This window comes from Crinia signifera, chromosome 4, assembly GCF_055691185.1.
Source record: "Crinia signifera chromosome 4, ASM5569118v1, whole genome shotgun sequence".
Taxonomy (NCBI): domain Eukaryota; kingdom Metazoa; phylum Chordata; class Amphibia; order Anura; family Myobatrachidae; genus Crinia; species Crinia signifera.
This window is the reverse complement of record NC_139220.1, coordinates 65,160,246-65,172,369: the sequence shown is the minus strand read 5'-3', so window position 1 is coordinate 65,172,369 and position 12,124 is coordinate 65,160,246. Positions and strand designations below refer to the sequence as shown.

The window sequence follows — 12,124 nt, the reverse complement described above, 5'->3', positions numbered from 1 at the left end:
CAAAGAAAGAAGCCTATCGCAGTGGTGATATTGTCCTGTTCAAACAGGCCAGGAACTCCCTAACACGGGAAATCAAGCTGGCAAAAATAAGATTCTCAGACAAGCTGGCGAACAACCTGTCAACCAACGACCCCGCGTCAGCTTTGAGAGGCATGCAAGCTATAACCAACTACAAGATCTCTCGAACCCCCTCCACCATGCACCAGAAACTAGTGAACGAGCTGAACGATTTCTACTGCAGGTTCGAGAAGGAAGCTACCTGCATCAGTCCAACCCCTGACCGGGGCAAAACGGCTTGCCCACCCTCCTACCAAAACTGCCACCCCCAGACTCTCCAGGTGGACCAAACAGAGGTAGAAGGAATGTTCAAGAGGGTCAACCCTAGGAAAGCTGGAGGCCCAGACGGAGTGTCTCCATCTGCTCTCAAGACCTGTGCAACACAGTTTGCCCCTATCTTTACCAGGATTTTCATCACTTCACTAGAAATGTGCAAGGTCCCCACCTGCTTCAAAGGCTCAATTATCGTCCCGGTTCCCAAGAGCTCAACTGCGAAAGACCTCAATGACTACAGGCCGATTGCACTAACATCGGTGGTCATGAAAGTGCTTGAACGTACTGTGCTGAACCACCTGAGAGTTGTTACAAATGCTCACCTCGACCCCCTGCAGTTTGCCTACCGAGCAAACAGAAGTGTCGAGGATGCAGTCAACCTAGGGCTGCACCACATTCTACAGCACCTGGACAGTCCAGGCACCTATGCAAGGATACCATTTGTTGATTTCAGCTCGGCATTCAACATTATCATCCCTCACATCCTGGAGCCAAAACTCCGTTCACTAGCAGTCCCAGAACCTACATGCTCCTGGATCACTGACTTCCTGACTGAAAGGAAACAGGCAGTGAAAGCAGGCGCATTCATTTCAAACACATGCATAATTAGCACCGGTGCCCCTCAAGGATGTGTCCTCTCCCCCCTGCTCTTCTCCCTCTACACAAAAGACTGCACCTCAGCAGAACAGTCAGTAAAAATTATAAAATTTGCAGACGACACAACGGTTATCGGCCTAATCATGGATGGAAACGAGTCGGCATACAGACGGGAGGTGGATCGGCTAACTAAATGGTGTAGCGGAAACAACCTTGACCTCAACCCCCTCAAAACGGTGGCGATGGTGGTGGACTTCAGAAGGAAACCAAATGCCATGCACCCACTCATAATATCTGACAGAGTAGTGTCGAGGGTCGACTCCTTCAAATTCCTAGGAACAAAGATTTCCTGCGACCTCAAATGGGGTCCCAACATCATTACAACTGTCAAGAAGGCTCAGCAGCGGTTGTTCTTCCTGAGGCAACTCAAGAAATTCAACATCCCGCAGGAGCTGCTGCTCATCTTCTACACTGCCATAGTAGAGTCTGTCCTTTGCTCCTCGATCACAATCTGGCTCGGAGGAGCAAACGAGAATGACAGACGAAGGTTGCAAAGAGTGGTGAGGATGGCAGAAAAGATCATTGGGGCGGAGCTCCCCACTGTCCAAGAACTATACCTAGCCAGGGTCAATAAGCGTGCAGGAAAGATCTTGGCGGACAAGCTACACCCTGGCCACAACCTGTTTGAACCCCTTCCGTCAGGCAGACGTTTTAGGTCCATCCCAGCAAAGACGACAAGAACTACAAAAGGCTTCTTCCCAATAGCTGTGCACCAACTAAATCGTATTGAACATACCAAATACTAAATACTAACTCAAACTTTTCTAGATACATGTGAAATGTATGTGATGTATGTTTATGCCTCTCTTCCCACCCCCTTTGTGTTCCCTGATTGATGCTGCACTGTTACCACAAAAGATTCCAAGCATACGCAAGTATACCTGGCCAATAAAGATGATTCTGATTTCCTCCTATGTTTGCCGACGACCATTGCGGACTGTGAACCTATGCTGCTACCTTAGCTAGGAGATGCTTTGTGAGAGATTACAACTTGGCTTAGGGATGCCGCAGGGTCTGTATATGAAGCTAAGAGCTTTTTTCATACCCTGGTTCGGACTGTGGACTCCAGGACAGGGTAACCTCCTAGATTTGTTATAAAGCCCCATACAACCTAAGCCAGGCATGTCCAAACTATGGCCCTCCAGCTGTTGGGAAACTACAAGATTCATGCCTTGCCACACTTTTGCTTATAGGGAATGCTAAAACCATGGCAAGGCATGCTGGAGTTTCACAACAGCTGGAGGGACAAAGTTTGGACATGCCTGCCCTAAGCGATATAAAAAAATATAGCTAATTTCGGCCCTACTGAGCAACATTGTTTATAATGTCATTGCGTGTATGAACAATATCATTAAAGATGTGAGCGCCCAAGCGTAGTTTACGACCCTCCCCCTCCTTTTCATCTGTGCTGCATGCCCAAAGATGACTATATCTGCAACAAAGCATGCTAGCAGTGGGGGCCAGGTGATGTATGTAAAATATATTGTTCAGTCTTTATGTGTTATATGGTTTGTCGTGGTTAATGATGTTGGCGATTTAGTGCATCAGTTAGTGTGTATGGGTCCTAAGTCACTAGCCTTGTTTGCCTGCCTTATAAAAAGTTATATTTGCATTTGTTAACCTTTTCCTTTTATAATTTATTGCAGTGGTTCTCAGCCCTGCAATTCTGCGCAACTGAAGCACCTCGTCTTGCAGCCCAAGACGTGCTTACAGATCTAGTAGAATGTGCCGTCAAGGAGGAAGGCGGAACTCTTCCCGCCCTTAAGTAGGCACTTCTGATTGTGAATTTAATCCATCTCGCTAATGTCTGTTTTGAAGCCGGACGTCCCCGGCGAAAAGCGTCATACAGAACGAACAAACTATCCGTCTTACGGATACGTCGAGTTCTAGACACATAGATCTTTAGGGCGCGCACAACATCCAATGATTCTTGTTGAGAAGAGTCCCCTTGAAAAGCCGGTACCACTATAGGCTGATTCATATGATATGAAGAGACTACCTTTGGGAGGAATGCAGACGTCGTGCGTAACTCTGCCCTGTCCTCATGAAAAATGAGATATGGAGCTCTGCAGGACAGTGCACTAAGCTCTGATACTCTGCGCGCGGAGGCCAGAGCTAACAGAAGGACCGTTTTCCAACATAAGAACTTAAGTTCCACCTTTTCAAGCGGTTCAAAGGTTTCTGACTGGAGGAACGACAGGACCAAGTCTAAGTCCCATGGAGGAACAGGTGGAGCAAACGGTGGTTGCACTCTTAGGACCCCTTGCAAAAAGGTCTGGATCTCAGGCAAGAGTGCCAACCTCCTTTGAAAAAGGATGGATAACGCTGAGATCTGTACCTTCAGCGATCCTAGCTTAAGGCCTCCATCTAGACCTCGTTGCAGGAACAGCAACAGGTGTGAGAGCTTGAAACTCCGGTAAGGCCAGCCCTTTTCCTCACACCACCTCGCATAGGAGCGCCAAATCCGGTGGTAATGGGCCGCTGACGAAGGTCTGCGAGCCCTCAGCATGGTGGGAATTACCGAACGAGGTATGCCCCGCTCCCTCAATACTGCGGTCTCAACAGCCACGCCGTCAAATGGAGCTGCGTCAACTTTTGGTGCCAAAATGGGCCCTGTTGTAGAAGGTCCTGGCGTAGCGGCAACCGGACGGGGTCGTCCACTGCCATCCTCTGAATGTCCGAGAACCATGACCGTCGAGGCCAAAACGGCGCAATGAGAATCGCCTGGACTGACTCGCTCTTGAGCTTCTTCAAGACTGGCGCTAGGAGAGGAAGCGGAGGGAACAGGTAGACAAACCTGTAGTCCCACGGAGTTGATAGAGCGTCGACTGCTATTGCTCCTGGGTCTCTTGTGCGAGCCACATATTTTGGTAGCTGATGATTTTCCCGCGAGGCCATCAGGTCCACCTCGGGAGTGCCCCACCTCCTGGTGAGCTCTTGAAACACCTCTGGGTGTAGGGACCATTCTCCTGGATGCAGACTCTTGCGGCTGAGAAAATCTGCTTCTATGTTCTCCACTCCTGGTAGGAACACCGCCATCAGAACCACCTTCCAACGCTCTGCCCAAAGAAGGATTCTTCTGACCTCTGTCACGGCCATTCGGCTGCGCGTTCCCCCTTGCCTGTTCACATAGGCCACTGCTGTCGCGTTGTCCGAGCGGACCTTCACCGCGTGACCCTGAAGAAGATTCTCCGATCTGACCAGCGCATTGTAAATAGCCCTTAACTCCAATACATTGATCGGTAAGGTCTGTTCCTGGGTGGTCCATTTTCCTTGCATTCTGAGGTCTAGGAGCACCGCTCCCCAACCACTCAGACTGGCGTCTGTCGTCATTACCGTCCAATTGTGGATCGCGAACCGACGGCCCTTGCTCAAGTGATCTCGCTGGAGCCACCAAGTCAAGGATAGACGGGCATGGGGGGATAACCTGATCTGTCTGTGAAGCAATAGATGAGAACCTGCTCCCTTTCTGAGGAGGTCCATCTGAAAAGTCCTGGAGTGAAAGCGTCCCCAGCTCAGTGCTAGAAAGGCTGACACCATCTTCCCCAGTAACTGCACACAAAGGTGCAAACTGACCTTTTGAGGTAGCAACACCCTTCGTGCTAGCTCCTGAATGGCCAAAATCTTTTCCTCCGGTAGAAAGACTCTCTGAGCCTCTGTGTCCAACCAAAGGCCCAGGAACCGAATCCTCTGAGTAGGAGTCAGCGAGGACTTCTTGTAGTTCATGACCCAGCCTAAACTGGTCAGCATCATAATAGTCCTCCTGGTATGATCCTCGAGCATCTGAACTGAAGGGGCCTTGACGAGAAGGTCGTCCAGATAAGGGATTATCGTCACCCCCTGGCTCCGAAGAGCTGCGATCGCAACCGACAGAGTCTTGGTGAACACTCTGGGGGCTGACGATAATCCAAAAGGCAGAGCCCTGAATTGAAAATGGTCTCTGCCCACTGCGAAGCACAGAAAAACTTGGTGATGGCTGCAGATGGGGATATGCAGATAAGCATCCCTGATATCCAGGGAAATCATATATTCCCCTGGCTCCAAGGAAGCTATTACGGAGTGGACTGACTCCATCTTGAATGGTTGGCGCGAGACCAGTAGGTTTAAAGCCTTGAGGTTTAGGATGGGTCGGACTGACCCATCCGGCTTCGGCACCACAAAGAGATTGGAATAATACCCCAACCTTCTCTGTGAGACCGGAACCGGACAGATGACCTGTGAGACCGGAACCGGACAGATGACCTGAGAGTCCAACAGCATCTGGATAGCCAGGAGAATCCCATCTCTCTTGACCGAGGATTCTGGCAGCGCTGTGGTGAAGAACCTGTTGGGAGGAGGAGCGTCGAACTGTATACGATAGCCCTCCGAGATAATCCTGCGAACCCAAGGGTCCTCCATTAGGGAGAACCATTGGTTTCTGAAGTAGGAGAGGCGTGCTCCGACTGACCAGTCTCCCACTGAAGCTGGCAAACCGTCATGCTGCCGGCTTTGGGGGCTGTTTTGGCTCCTGGACCCGGGGGGTGGCCTGTGGTCGTGATCTGGCTCTAGTACCTCTGGAGGATTGGAAGCCTCTTCCTCTGCCACGAAAGGAACGCTGTGGGCGAAAGGATTGAAAAGAGGGTCCCACATACTGGCGTCTCTGAGGCGGCGCCGCTGTTGGCAAAAAGCAGATTTTCCCCCGTTGCCTGTGAAATCCATCTGTCCAGTTCTGGACCAAACAGAATATCACCTGCAAAGGGGAGGCCCTCGACCGCTCTCTTAGATTCTGCGTCAGCCTGCCAAGACCTCAGCCACAAGGCCCGTCTCGCTGCAATGGCATTCGCAGAGATGCGTGAAGAAATAAGGGAAATGTCCTTAGCAGCGTCTCCAAGGAATCCCGCCGACTCCTTTATATGTTCCGCCAGTTGTCGAATCTCCTCTGCTGGCATCCCTGAGTCATGGCCCTCAGTGATCAGCTCCGCCCACCTGGCATTTGCCCTATTTACCCAGGCCGACACTATGGCCGGCCAAAGCTGGGCACCAGCAGCCGTATACATAGCCTTAAAGGTGGCCTCCAACTTCCGGTCTGACGGATCCTTAAGCGAACATGCCCCTGGGACAGGTAGGGTAGTCTTCTTAGATAACCTGGACACGGATGTGTCCACCGGTGGAGGCGTTTCCCATTTGCTCAAGGCTGCCGGTTCGAAGGGGTACATTGAAGGGAACCTCTTTGGTACCTGAAAACGCCTGTCCGGTCGCTTCCAAGCCTCAAGAAGCTGATCCTGGTTAGGGCAAGGAAAAACCACAGAGGTTTTCTGTGTATTTCCAAATAAATCCAACTCCTGGGGAGCCGGAGGAGGATCCTCAGGCAAATGCAGCACCTCCTTAACTGCAAGAATAAGAGCTTCTATACCAACCGGAGTTGGCTCCGCCTCCTGAGGGGTATCCTGTACCTCCTCCCACTCGCCCTCTTCCATCTCTTCGAAGGGCTCAGGCTCCTCGTCGGTGTCGTCTCCCTGAAGCATCATCTGAAAAGGGCGCTTCTGGGCTAAGGGACCCGGTCTCTGGGGCTTGGAAAGGGCCCCCGCTAAGGAGTCCACCGACCTGGACAAGGTCGTAGCCCATGCAGGCTCTGCCCTGCGGGATACTGCCAACTCCGCAGACAACTAAGTCATAGTGCCGACTAAGGCTGCAGCCCACTGGGGGGCTGGAGTGTCGGTACTCTGGGACCCTGACGGGGAGACCGCACAGGTCTGACAGACTGAAGTTCCCCCATCAGAGTATTGGGAGAACTTGTTTGAACAAACCGTGCAGGTGAAAGACTTCTGAGCAGCCTTGGACCTGCTCGCCATGTCTGCACGTGGGCCAGTCAATGTAAGGCACACACAGACACCCCCCCCCCCCACACACACACACACACACCCAACACAAGACAGAGATCACCCTAGGGCAGTAACCAAATCCCCCCTGGGGGAGCGGGTCCTGGAAGGGAGTAAGTCCCTATAAACAGTCAAATCTCTGACAGATAGTTTGCCCTGAAAGGGTTACAGTAGCTGCAGTCTGCCTGAAAAGACAAGAGGGAGAGAGCAGCATATAGTGTGTGTGTGTGTTAACAGGGCCGCGCCATGCCCACCTCAGCGCGCACCTTCCCCCCCTCCTCTCCGCAGCTTTTGCCTGTGCCTTGCTTAAGTAAGGGACTGAGGCTGCCGGCACTTGGAGAGTTAGCTGCGCCTGTGTATTCAGGCGCGCTTATATTCTCCTCGCGGCCGCCATTAACCCCCGCCTTGCAGGGACAGCGCTGCCCGCGTGTAGAGGGTAGGGACAGGTGGGGGCTGGTACTTGCGCCTTCGTACAAACCGCGCTTCAGACCCCCCGCCGCTGCCGCCATTAACCCCTTCCGCCCCGCCAAATATTAGCGGCGGCGTCTGCCGGGTAAGCGCTACGGCATATGTACTGGGGGAGGTTTGTACTCACCCTGCTGAGGCTCTAGGAGCAGCGCCTGGCAATCCTTTTTGCTGGAGGTCGGCAGGAACGCTGAAGATGTCACAGCAGGAGCCTTTGAAGAGGCTCTGACTGACAGCCTGGGAAACCCAGGGGCGCAGGAACCCGGACCCTAGCTTTTTAATAAGCAGGGAAGGGATCCTAAGATTTATGTAGAAAAGCTGAAGAAAATAGTTGAAAAAAGGCTTAGAGTAGTGCAGGAGCAGTGAGAGCTGTGACTAGCTCCCTCGGCACAATTTTCTCACTGGGAGATGATGGGTCTTGGAGGGGAGGAGCTAGTCTCCCCTGTATTAAAACTAAGTAGTGCCTAGCTCCCTGCTAACCAAGCTCCAAAACCCGAAGTGATTCCCAGTGGCCCCTGCTGCATGTCAGAGAAATGGCGCCAGCACACAGAACAGGAAGAGACCAAGTCTCTGCTTCAGTGGGGTAAGGTAGCCAGTTTGGCGACTTTCCCCCTTTAACCGCTCCCACAAGGATTTGTCCTCACCTCCAGTGCCTCTCCGGGATCACTTGGAGTCGTCCAGCTGCGCCATCGCAGGAGGTCCGTCCACCAAGATCACCTTCTAAGTAGAGAGCAGGTTCAGGACACCCCCGGGGCCCAGGCAAACCTCTTCCCTTTTGAGGTTAAGCGCTGTGCAGAGAGCGTACCCCTGCACACAGAGAGCCGACAGGACGCACTTCTGTCAGCCTCTGCTGCGCTCTCAGTGTGTGATGCTTCTGGCAGAAGCAGCACACTGGAAAACCTGCACTGACTACTAAGTTAATAAAATTCTAACTATTCTAGTTAAAAATCCAAAGAAAAACCGGCGGCTGCAGGAGCAGCCGAGCATAGCACCCACTCCTGTGGGCACCTAAAACGAACTGAAGCATGATGGGATGCAGAAGGGAGGAGCCTGCGTCCAAAGACTTCAACATAGGTGCCTTGGCTCCTGCGGACCCTCCTACATCCCAAGGTTAGCTGTGTCACCAGGATGGACAAAAGAGAAATAGTGAAAATCCCCATGTTGACCTTTTGTCTATCGACCTAGACACTGTCGACCTAATGCTTGTCGACCTTGAACCATGTCGATCAACATGCTGTAGACCAAACAATCCCAACCCATTTGATTAATGTTTTAAAGTGGAAATAAACACCATCTCGATGATACCTAAATATTGCAGGCCATTACATTTCTCACTGAGAGCAGGTAACTGAGGGCATTAAGTGATTATCAACCAAATTCCTAAGGCAGAATGGGCAGATGTATTAAGCTTTAACAAGAGATAAATGCAAGGGTGATAAAGAGATAAATGTCCAGCCAATCACCTGCTAACTGCCATGTTACAGCCTGTGTTTGAAAAAAGTCAGTTAGGAGGTGATTGGCTGGAAGTTTATCTCTCCTTATCACCCTTGCATTTATCTCTTGTTAAGGCTTAATACATCTGCCCCAAGGTCACAAATATCAAAAATCACAAAATACCTTGTTAACCAAATAAATGAAATACATCTCCACAACTGGCACACAGAGACTGAACTTTTCCAATAACCATTCAGCACAGCAGCGTTAATCATTAAATAGAACATTAAAATACATTAAATCATTTGCCAACATAATTCTCTTTAAAACAATATTTCTCTAGGGCCCAGCACAGGGACTAAACTACTTGAGTGTTAGAGCCACAAGACACTGTTAATGTGTCACACACAGTAAGCCAAGACAGGGATTCAAAATGTACATACTACATTGGTGCACAGTGCCAGCATTTTACCTTGAAGGCAGTGCAGCAATAACATTTATATAGTGGTGACCATCATCGCTGCATGGCTTGGGTCTTTGGCACTAGCTTGCTATATACCTTAACAAACACAGGCTTTCTATGACCAAGCAAAGTTCAGTTAAAAAGAAAAAACATGAATACTGCACATAAAGAATGTTCTGGCTATATTGCATATTTGTGACAACATGGTCTTATTCAGCGAGCTGTGAATAACGCTGAGAGGGAGCTCCAGAAGCTATTCAAACCAGCGCACATTTACTGTAGATCAAAGAATGCCGGTACTCGCAGGTGTTTAATCATGAGAACTGGCATTCTCCAATTTAAGTGATCCAATGCAATTCGGTTTGCGTCACACTAGGGCACAAAATAGCAACGCCAACCTAGTTCTGTTACATTTCTGCACACACCTCAGGAGGGTGCTAGTAGGGTGCCATGGTGGGAAGTGTAGTGAACCACTGTGCCCGCAGCATGGCAATCCCGCAAGGGGCTTCGTTGAGCTTGCCCCGCTGTCTGAGTCCCCGCTGTCAGACGCCCAACTGTCTGTGTGTTATACCACACCCGCTAGTAGAAATCCACTAGTCTGACTTAACAGTGCACACATTTTAAATAACTTGGGAAGCTCCCTCCTGGCACTATTCACAGCAAATTGAATTGAATTTACCCTAATGATAAAAAGTCTGCTACTATAGAATCTAGGCAACCAGATGAATCAACTTAACAAAAAATAAAAAAGATCATTTGAAATAGTTTGTAACCAGAATGCAACAATATAAAAACATACATCATAAATCATTTTTTCAAAGCATAAGTCACACACATTTTCAATACGGAAGCTCATTTCGTACGAAAAAAAAAGATTTTTTTTTATGACTATCTGGAAAGCTGTAAATAATTAACATATTTAGGAGTGACTATGTACTGTAATCAATATATAAAGTGTTTAGAAACTACAAGTAACATTTTAAGAATATCATTCAAATAAAGAATGCTGCATTAGTAATTATTTTTCTTAATCACCTGAGATGTGATCAGTGCCTTCATAGTTTATTTTGTTTAACCACTATCGGTCAAAAACACCCACTAATGCGGCTTTCCCACTGCAGAAACGGGTAAAGACACGGTATTGTTAAATGGGACTTTAAAACGTGTCTAGCCTAAAACCCCTTTCCCACTGCATGTTTTAAACTGTATATTACCGTTTTTGTACCATTCACATTAAACCTGTTTTGAAAGGTACAAAAATGGTAATTCACCAGTAATATACTACGTGTTCCCTGGTACCTGTCCCCCCCCCCTCGGTACCTGGCAGCTGGTACCCCCCCTCCCCTGGTACCTGGCAGCAATCCATCCGGGCAGTGGGGCAGTGCAGTAGGCAGCGGCATGCCAGGGCTCCTATTCGGCAGGTCCCCCACTGATGCAGGAGCATGATTCAGAAGGAGGCTGCAGCTGGTGCACAGACAGCGGGGGCACTGGGGATCCGGGCAGGTCCGTGCTCAGGAGGAGGAAGCGGAGGAAGGTCCATTAGGAGATTGTCATTTCATCGGCGGGGGTCCCTGCTGCGAATGGGTAATAGCAGGCACGGAAATTACATATGCGCATATCTAATGAGTCACTCCGCTATTTCCCATTTGACAATCTCTTAATGGATCTTCCTCCTACTGAGCACGGACCTGCCCGGATCCCCAGTGCCCCCGCTGTCTGTGCACCAGCTGCAGCCTCCTCCTGCATGATGCTTTCATGCATCAGTCTGGGACCTGCCAACTAGGAGCCCTGGAATGCCCGCTGCCTACCAAGCTGCCCCCCTGCCCGGATGGATCGCTGCCAGGTACCAGGGGAGGGGGTTGCGGGGGTACAATATGCAAGGTGGGGGGCGGTACCAGCTGCAAGGTACAAGGGGAGGGGGGGTACCAGGGGAGGGGGAAGATGAGTGGGGATCTTAAATATCTTTTCAGAGACATTCTCACTGCATAAAAAACGGCTCTGAAACGTGTAGGACTCTGCTTTTTAAATGTGTTGAAATACCGGTTATCTTTAACCGGTAAATCAACTCTGGCACTTTCCCACTGCAGCCTTAAACGTTTTGAAAGGGGAAAAACAGCAATATACCATTTAACAAGTGCAGTGTGAATGGGGTATAAGAGTCTGTGAGGGGTGGGATTCAATATTTTGAATCACTTTGAAGGTTTCACCAAATTGGTGGACACTTGTACACTCGATGTGTTTGGTACAGGTTACTATTCTCAATTGAAGTCCTAGCGGATAGTAAATTATGAAGGAAAAAAAAAAAGACCTTTTGAACATGTAATAACCTTAAGTAGCATGGTAAGTAAAGGTGCCCACACACTAGAACGATTTTTGGGCCGATTTTCGATAAATCGGCCGATATATCGACCTATATTTACCGAAAATCGCAGATTTTCGATAAATCGGCCGATGCTCGCTCCCGTGGATCTTTTGCTAAATCTTCTGATCTTACGTGCTGCACAAAAGATCAGAAGATTTAACAAAAGATCCATAGGAACGCACACGGGATCTTAGGAAAAATCTTTGGTAAAGATGTGCGCTTGCCTGAAATCTTTTGTCCAGATCGGACAAAAGATTTGAAGGCTAATTTATGCGCACATCTTATGATCGCAGATCTTTCTAGTGTGTGGGCACCTTAAGACTGAATAAAGACATCCTTCTAACAAGTATATGTATGTATAAAGGGCATAACAGCCCAAAATGTTGACATTAATACACTTGTCCAGTGTTTATTGAACTGTGAGTCTTTCAGTGCCAACCAGAAGAATTGATATATATTATATATACTTTAAGATAACCAACTACTGATTCTGCTTAGGTTAACGTGCCCCCTTATCCCTATACAAAATCATATTGATTATTGGATAACAATATT

At 49.2% G+C, this 12,124-nt stretch overlaps 1 protein-coding gene across 2 annotated transcripts in view; it reads right to left on the bottom strand.

Moving 5' to 3' along the window:
• Nucleotides 1–12,124, bottom strand: part of FBXW11 (F-box and WD repeat domain containing 11) — a 179,822-nt gene that overhangs the window by 157,370 nt on the left and 10,328 nt on the right. The window lies entirely within an intron of this gene.